The following is an 8,680-nucleotide window of genomic DNA, read 5'->3' on the forward strand; positions in this document are numbered from 1 at the left end:
TGAAACACATCGATTCATTCTTTTATTCATTCATTCTTACATAATGAAGGGGATTCCTTTTCGTTTCCAAACTTTATCATCAACAGGGGTGAGAAGTGCTATTCTACACCTCCATTGTTAAAATGAAATAGTGCTCTACAGGGAAAGCCTCCTGATCCCAGAACATCCCTATGTCCCCCACCCCCAACCCAAGTATGATTTGATTGGCTGAATTAAAACCCTAGTTATCCTTTCTAACATTCAGAAGGACTCAGTGTACATTCCAACTTTTCTAATCCAGTCATGCATCACTGAGCCAATCACGTAAAACTGTTGGGGTCTCATTTCCTTCAGACAATGAGAGGAATTGATGAAGTTCTAGAACCTGGGTGAGGTTCGGTGGGCTGAGGTCCGGAGCCGATGACCAAGAAAGAATTCTTGGGACATCTTTGGTGCAAAATGGTGGTTTATTAAAGCACGGGGACAGGACCCGTGGGCAGGAAGAGCTGCTGCCCGGGTTGTGAGGGATGGCAGGTTATGTACCCTGCGGTTGGGGGAAGGTGAGAGAAAGGGAGGTTTCAACGGAGCTTTCATATGCTAATGGAGCGGAGCTTTCATATGCTAAAGGAGGCCTCCAAGGCGCAGGGATACCAGAGGCTTGATCAATGTTGTCTTTTGGCGAGCCATTAACATCAAGAGGGTTGGGAGATTCCTGGTGAAATGTCACAATCCTGCTATCAAGCTGTCTCTGTTAGGGAGAAACTTATCTTCACTTACATTTCTTTCTACCCCAGCCTCCTTCAGTTTTGTTTATGGAGGGGAGGGTGACATTAAGGCCTGAAGAACTGAGTCATTTGCCTCTGGAATTTGAGCTATTGATAATGTAACTTCTTTGTTTATAGATCTCTAGGACATTTGTAAACCAAGGGAGACTCCTGTCTTGCAGGATTGTGAGTTAACTATTTGTTTTGGCAGTCAGGGGTACCTGAGGAATGCCACACACATCACCGAGGGGAGCGGATGGAGAGGGGGTGCAAGGTGCCAGCTTTTGCTTTGTCCTCAGCCAGGCTCCTGCTCCCTCATCAGAATGGTATCTCTCAGTGCTGGTGATCTACAGTTAACATTGTAAATCAAATTCGGATATCTTTGCAGACATAGTGATGGTAGTTTGTTATAGACAGAAGTTTCCCATTAAAGGACTGACAAAGCCAAAGCATCTACATAACTCTGTGGGAAGGAAAACGTTTTCCTCTTTCCACGGGTGTCCAGTAGTTGGGGGTCTGCAGATTCATTGACAATAGATATAAACAAGAGGAAAGACGAGGTTTCTGTACACATGTACAGGGGAGTTGCTCTGCAATGAATAACTTGTAGCATAGTTCTAGGTAAAGGTTCATACATATGAGCTTAACAAAAGAGGAGTTTGGGTTGTTACAACTTCAAAGGGAGAGTACCAAGATTCTCTTGGGTTTTGGGAACATTCATGGGAATGAGCAGTTTGTTTCCAAGGCAGCTGAATTTTAAGGAAATTCCCTAGAAGGGGCGTTAATGGCAGTTGTATTTTCCCCCAGGTTCTACTTCAGTCAGGTAAGTTTTCTTCCAAAAACTTCTGTAGCTCAAATGTTTCCACTTTAAAATAATCTTTATGTCAACTCTGAGGGTCTGAGTGTGTCACATAGCTCGTTTCCCTGCAGATTCCCGGAACCCAATCCTGTCTTGACTGTCTTTTCTAGAATATTGACCACAAATAGGGTCTACTGCTGGAAGAAAGATTTTCAAAAGAAAAGACCTTTTGCTTGGACTTTCATTTGCATTTAAAAGAGAGGCCAACTGGGCTGTGTTGGTGATTTGAAGATAATTACATGGCATGTGGCCACATCGAGTTTCAAGAATTTCTTTTAAGTCCAAGAAACAGAGGTCTAGTTTAAGGTCTTTATTAAAAGTTTTTCATCTTTATGTAATTATTTGTCTAGAAAAAACTGAAATTTATTTATACAATGATGTTACCCTTTTTATACTACTTAAATTGCACTAAGTTAATTTTTCTCAGTAATATTTTAGGTTTCAACTCTATGTCTGCAAGGGTAGTGATTTTGCCAATGGTGTTTATTCTTAGGTCACTGTAAAGGTCACTGTAAAACTTAAAGAACACCAAAGTTTTCCTTTCCTTTTTTTTTTCATCCTATCTTTCATTCCTGTAGGCCATAGATAAAGCTTTTATAACTTTTAATACACAACGCATTTGTTTTCATACTGATCAAAGATACTACTATCTTTTTAATCAAATCGTTGATATGTGAAGCCACTTCCAGACTTGTGGAATGATTCGGGAATCAGAGAAACTGAACGACAAAATAGAAAAAGCAGGACACAATACAAAAAACAAACAAAAATAACAAGATTCTTAACTTTCAGGAATTCAGACCTTAAACTGATACTGGTAGTTAAATTTTTCCTGAAATCATGTAAGAGGGCTGATTTAAGTCTGGAGAGTAGCAGAATATTCCCCTAAAATATGCCTCTAACATAGGATTATTCTGAGCTGTTTATTCTTAAGAAACTGCAGACATTGGAGAAGCTCTAAAAAACAGAGCAGAAGTTATTCTTTGGTAAGGGAAATTTACATTTACAAAGAAAATCTCCATTTGTAAGAGCGTCTCTCTTCCTCTGTACCAGGAAGACTAAATCACAAGAAACTCTCATCAAAGAAGGTACAGACTCAAATCTGTATAACAAACCTTACCCTTGTTACAGCGCTTTCCCCGATAGCCTCCCATAACTTCCCTTCCACCCCCACCCCCAACAGCTTTCTTTTCTCTTTAGCTAAAGATGGTATTTAAGGTAGTATCTGGGGCCAATCTTAGAGAGTTTTACTCAGCCCAGCATATCTCACCTGTATCATGATGTGTACATATTATTAAATTTCTGTCTTGTTTTGTTGTTGTTGTCGGGTTTCAGCCACAAAAGCTAGAAGGGTGGAAGGAAAATTATTTTTCTTCCCTTCCAGTGTTCTGCTCAGCTGGTTTCTGTAAGGACCTATTTGGACAGAGGCTTCCATCAAGGTTAAAAGGATAACATTGTTTAACCCTTAAACTACCCCTGCTCCCCTTCCCCCAAGAGACTTACTTAAAAACAAGTCCCAGAAACCAGCCTCAGGTAACAAAGCCCAGATACAAGGGTCAGGCCAGGTGGAGACATACAATCAGGGGGGGGGGGGGTTGCATACTGTCTCCCTAGCTACCAAGGAGTATGGGCCCCGCCTTTTGGGCTCCAATTCTATCCAAGGTGATAGGCTAGGTCAAATGACTACTATAGGGTAAATTGTAATTTAATTGGTCACCAAGCATCACTGTGCAGCTTTTTCTGTGTGTTACAATCTCATTGGCCACCTGTGTGTGGCCAGGCTCAACCGCATGGCCTTTGCCCTTAAAAGCTAGTCTGTGAAACAGAGAAGGGTCACTCTCTCTTGTAAGAGGTGCATCCCCAAACGTTCGGTCTGATTCTTTTTTTTTTTTTTTTTAATTTATTTATTTGACAGACAGAGATCACAAGTAGGCAGAGAGGCAGACAGGGGACGGGGTGGGAAGCAGGCTCCTGCTGAGCAGAGAGCCAGACGCAGGGCTCCATCCCAGGACCCTGGGATCATGACCCGAGCTGAAGGCAGAGGCTTTAACCCACTGAGCCACCCAGGTGCCCCGTTTGGTCTGATTCTTGATGCTTGGCTTGGAATAAAGCTTTGCTTGACCTTCGCTTTATATCAGTCTCGCTCCTTTAATCACAGACCCATTTTGGGGGGGAACTAACAGTTTCCATATTCAAAATTACTGCTAAGTTTTCATCCTAAAGATTCAAGAAGATGTGGAATACAATATTCCAAACTGATGAAGTTCTAGAACATACGTGAGGTTCTGTGGGGTGAGGTCCGGAGCCGATGACCAAGAAAGAATTCTTGAGACATCTTGGTGCAAAATGGTGGTTTATTAAAGCACGGGGCCAGGACCCGTGGGCAGAATGAGCTGCTGCCCTGGGTTGTGAGGGATGGCAGGTTATGTACCATGGGGTTGGGGGAAGGTAAGGGAAAGGGTGGTTCCAATAGAACTTTCATATGCTAAAGAGGATCTACAAGGTACCAGACCTGAGGCAATGTTGGTGGCAAGGCTGTTTTTCCCTTTTAGCAAGCCATTAACATTAAGAGAGTTGGGACATTCCTAAAGAATGTCTTATTTGTCCCACCCAGGAGTGGTGGGGGTGAGGGGGAGATTGCAAGGTGTCAGCCTTTAGCTTGGGGTGAGGGGGAGATTGCTAGGTGTCAGCCTTTTGCTTTGTCCTCAGCCAGCCTTCTGCTCTCTCGTCAAAACAATGAAACTTTTTTATGAGATCAGTTTTCAAGCAGGGGCAATTCTGGCCCCTAAACAATTAATATCTTATCCTTTTTTGGGTGTCACTACTGATGTGGGGAACAAAGGCAAAAGGCAAAAATTTAATTTTTTTTACAACTTACAAATCATTGACACTTCCGTGATGATGAAGGATAGTTGGAAGAAAGGCAGTCAGGAAAAGCCACCCCCCCAACCCCACCCCTCACCCCCCAACAAAGGAAACCACCCTTAAAAGGATATTACACCAGGGGCACCTGGGTGGCTCAGTGGGTTAAGCCTCTGCCTTCGGCTCAGGTCATGATCTCAGGGTCCCAGGATCGAGTCCCGCATCGGGCTCTCTGCTCAGCGGGAGCCTGCTTCCCCTGCCCTCTCTCTCTGCCTGTCTCTCTGCCTACTTGTGATCTCTCTCTGTCAAATAAATAAATAAAATCTTTAAAAAAAAAAAAAAAAAAGGATATTACACCACCTGTAAAGAGCCCCCCACCCCTTCCCATGTGATGGGTAGATGACTAAAACCTGACTGGGTGACAGGCTCATGGAGGGTTAATCAGATTAAAACAGCCCACAACAAGCCCATAAAAACCCGTAGACTTAGAAACTCTAGTAACAAAACTCTCAGGTCCCCTCCCTCTTCCAGATCTTCGTACTGTCACTCAGTAACTTTACTATTGCTTGATAAACTTTGCTTTCTGCCCAGCACTCTTCCTCTGGTCTGCCTGTTCATTCTTCAATGCTGCATGACCAAGAACTGCAGGCACAGAAGGAAAAGAAATTCTGTAACATTGAGACTGGCAGAGTGACCTTCCTCTAGGAATTCAACTACCTCTATGTTAAAACTTTGCTAAGGGCAAAAGGCAATCTTAGCTTAACATCCCAATCCCCCATGATCCTGTGAGTCTACATTTGTAAGGGCCTATTTAGCCAGAGTGATTCCATCCGGTTAAAAAGTGATTTTGTTGTTTATACAGTAAAACTTAAACTGTCCCTGCCCCTCTTCCCCCCAGGGGACTTACTTAAAAACAAGTACTGGAAACCAGTCCCAGGTAACAAAGCCCAAATGCAAGGGTGGGTCAGGCCAGGTGGAGACATCTGATCAGTGGGGGCGCATACTGTCTCCCTAGCTACCAAGGAGTATGGGCCCCGCCCTTTGGGCGCCTTTTGGGCGCCAATTCTGACCAAGGTGATAGGCTAGTTCAAATATCTACTATAGGGTAAATTGTAATTCAATTGGTCACTTATATGTGTGACCTAGCATGACTGTGCAGCTTTCTCTGTGTGTTACAATCTCTTTGGCCACCTGTGCGTGGCCAGGCCCAACCACATGGCCTTTGCTCTTAAAAGCTAGTCTGTAAGGCAGAGAGTGATCGCCTCTTTGTAAAGGGGCGGCCCCGGCCGTTCGGTTTGATTCTCGATGCTTGGCGCGAAATAAAGCTTTGCTTGACCTTCGCTTTGTATCAGTCTTGCTCCTTTGATTACGGACCCAACACATTAACATATAAAAATTCCTTTAGGGATAGAGAGAACATATATCAACATCATAAAAGCCATATATGAAAATCCCACAGAAAATATAATTTTCAACCAGGAAAAACTGAGAGCTTTTCCCCTAAGGTCACAAACATGACAGGGATGTCCACTATCACCATTGTTTTCAACATAGTACAAAAAGTCCTAGTGATGAGGGAACAGAAGGCAAGCTGAGGACAAAGCAGAAGCTGACACCCCACAACCCCTCCTCCCTCTCCCCGCTCCACCCAGATGGGATATATGTGGCATTCCTCATGCACTCCTGGCTGCCCTAAGCTACAGAAAGGAAAACAGTTAATTTACAGAGAGCACAATCCTGCAAGCCATGAGTCTCCCTCAGTCTTAGCAATTTACAAGAACAAAGCATTTCTATCAATAACCTAGTTTCCAGAAGGAAATGTGGATACAATTAAATGTTCTTATAACCTGCGGCCCATTGACAGATACTTAAAGTGAGCATAGCGTAATGTTCCTCCAGGAAGCTCCCAAGTAACTTCATGTTAATGCCTTGCTAGAGGGAAAAACAACCTTAACTTGACAATGGCAAGGACTCTGGTATCCTGTGAGTCTTCTTTAAAATATGAAAATCCTTTTTCTTTTTTTTTTTAAAGATTTTATTTATTTATTTGAAAGAGAGAGACACAGAGAGAGAAGGAACACAAGCAGGGGGAACGGGAGAGGGAGAAGTAGGCTTCCGCTGAGCAGGGAGCCTGATGTTGGACTCCATCCCAGGACCCTGGGATCATGACCTGAGCCAAAGGCAGACTCTTAACAACTGAGCCACCCAGGCGCCTCCATGAAAATCGTCTTGAAACCTCCCTTTTTCTTTATATCTCCTTACCCCATAGTATATAATCAGCCACACCTTACAACCCTGGTACAGCAGAAGCCCACTGGCCCTGACTCCACGCTATAGTAAACACCATTTTGCACCAAAGACGTCTCAAGAATTCTTTCTTGGTTGTTGGCTCTGGATCTCACCCCACCAAACCTCACCTGTATTCCAAAATCCCATCATCAGTCTCAGCAATCAGGCAACAAAAAGAAATAAAAGGCATCCAAATTGGCAAAGAAGAAGTCAAACTCTCACTCTTCACAGATGACATGATACTGTATGTGGAAAATCCAAAACACTCCACCCCAAAATTGCTAGAACTCATACAGGAATTCAGTTAAGTGACAAGATATAAAATCAATGTGCAGAAATCAGTTGCACTTATATACACGAACAATGAGACAGAAGAAAGAAATTACGGATCGATCCCATTTACAAATGCACCCAAACCCAAAAGATACCCAGGAATGAACCTAACCAAAGAGGCAAAGAATCTGTACTCTGAAAACTATAGAAGACTCATGAAAGAAATTGAGGAAGGCACAAAGAAATGTAAAAGTATTTCGTGCTCAGGGATTGGAAGAACAAATATTGTGAAAAAAGTCTATGCTACCGAGAGCAATCTATACATTCAATACATTCCCTATCAAAATAGTACCAATATTTTTCACAGAGCTGGAACAAACAATCCTAAAATTTGTATGGAACCAGAAAAGACTTAATAGCCAGAGGAATATTGAAAAAGAAATCCAAAGATGGGGACATCATGATGCCTGACTTCAGGCTATATTACAAAGTTGTAATCATCAAGACAGTATGCTACTGGCACAAAAACTCTCCTAGAGGAGAATACAGGTAGTAACCTCTTTGACCTTGGCTGCAGGACCTTCTTGCTAGACACTTCTTCAAAGGCAAGGGAAACAAAGGCAAAAATGAACTATGGGGACTTCATCAAGACAAAAGCTTCTGCAAAGCAAATAGTCGACAAAACCCAAAGACAACAGACAGAATGGGAGAAGATATTTGCAAATGTCTTACCAGATAAAGGGCTAGTATCCAAAGTCTGTAAAGAACTTATCAAACTCAACACCCAAAAAACAAGTAATCCAGTCAAGAAATGGGCAGAAGACATGAACAGACATTTCACCAAACAAACACACAAATGGTTAATAAGACACATGAAAAAGTGCTCAACATCACTCGGCATCAGGGAAATACAAATCAAAACCACAATGAGATACCTCACACCAGTCAGAATGGCTTAAATTAACAAGTCAGCAAACAACAAACGTAGGCGAAGATGTGGAGAAATGGGAACCCTCTTACACTGCTGGTGGGAATGCAAGCTGGTGCAGACACTCTAGAACACAGTATGGAGGTTCTTCAAGATGCTGAAAATAGAGCTACTCTATGACCCAGCAATTACACTACTGGGTATTTACCCCAAAAACAGAGATGTAGTGAAGAGAAGGGGCACATGCACCCCAATGTTCATAGCAGCAATGACCACAATAGCCAAACTGTGGAAAGAGCCCAGATGTCCATCAACAGATGAATGGATAAAGAAGACATGGTATATATATATATATATATATTTATGTATGTGTATACACACACACACACACACACACATACAATGGAACATTCAGCCATCAAAAAAAAAAAAAAAGAAATCTTGTCATTTGCAATGACAACATGGATGGAACTAAGTGAAGTAAGTCAATCAGAGAAAGACATATCATATGATTTCACTCATATGTGGAATTTAAGAAACAAAACAGAGGAGCATAGGGGAAAGGAGGGAAAAATAAAACAAGATGAAATGGTGAGGGAGACAAACTGTAAGAGACTCGTAATCATAACAAACAAACTGAGGGTTGCTGGGTAGGGATGGAGTAACTGAGTGATGGACATTAAGGAGGGCACAGCATGTAATGAACACTATGTGTTATACAAGACT

Source organism: Martes martes, assembly GCF_963455335.1.
Source record: "Martes martes genome assembly, chromosome: 10".
Lineage (NCBI taxonomy): Eukaryota > Metazoa > Chordata > Mammalia > Carnivora > Mustelidae > Martes > Martes martes.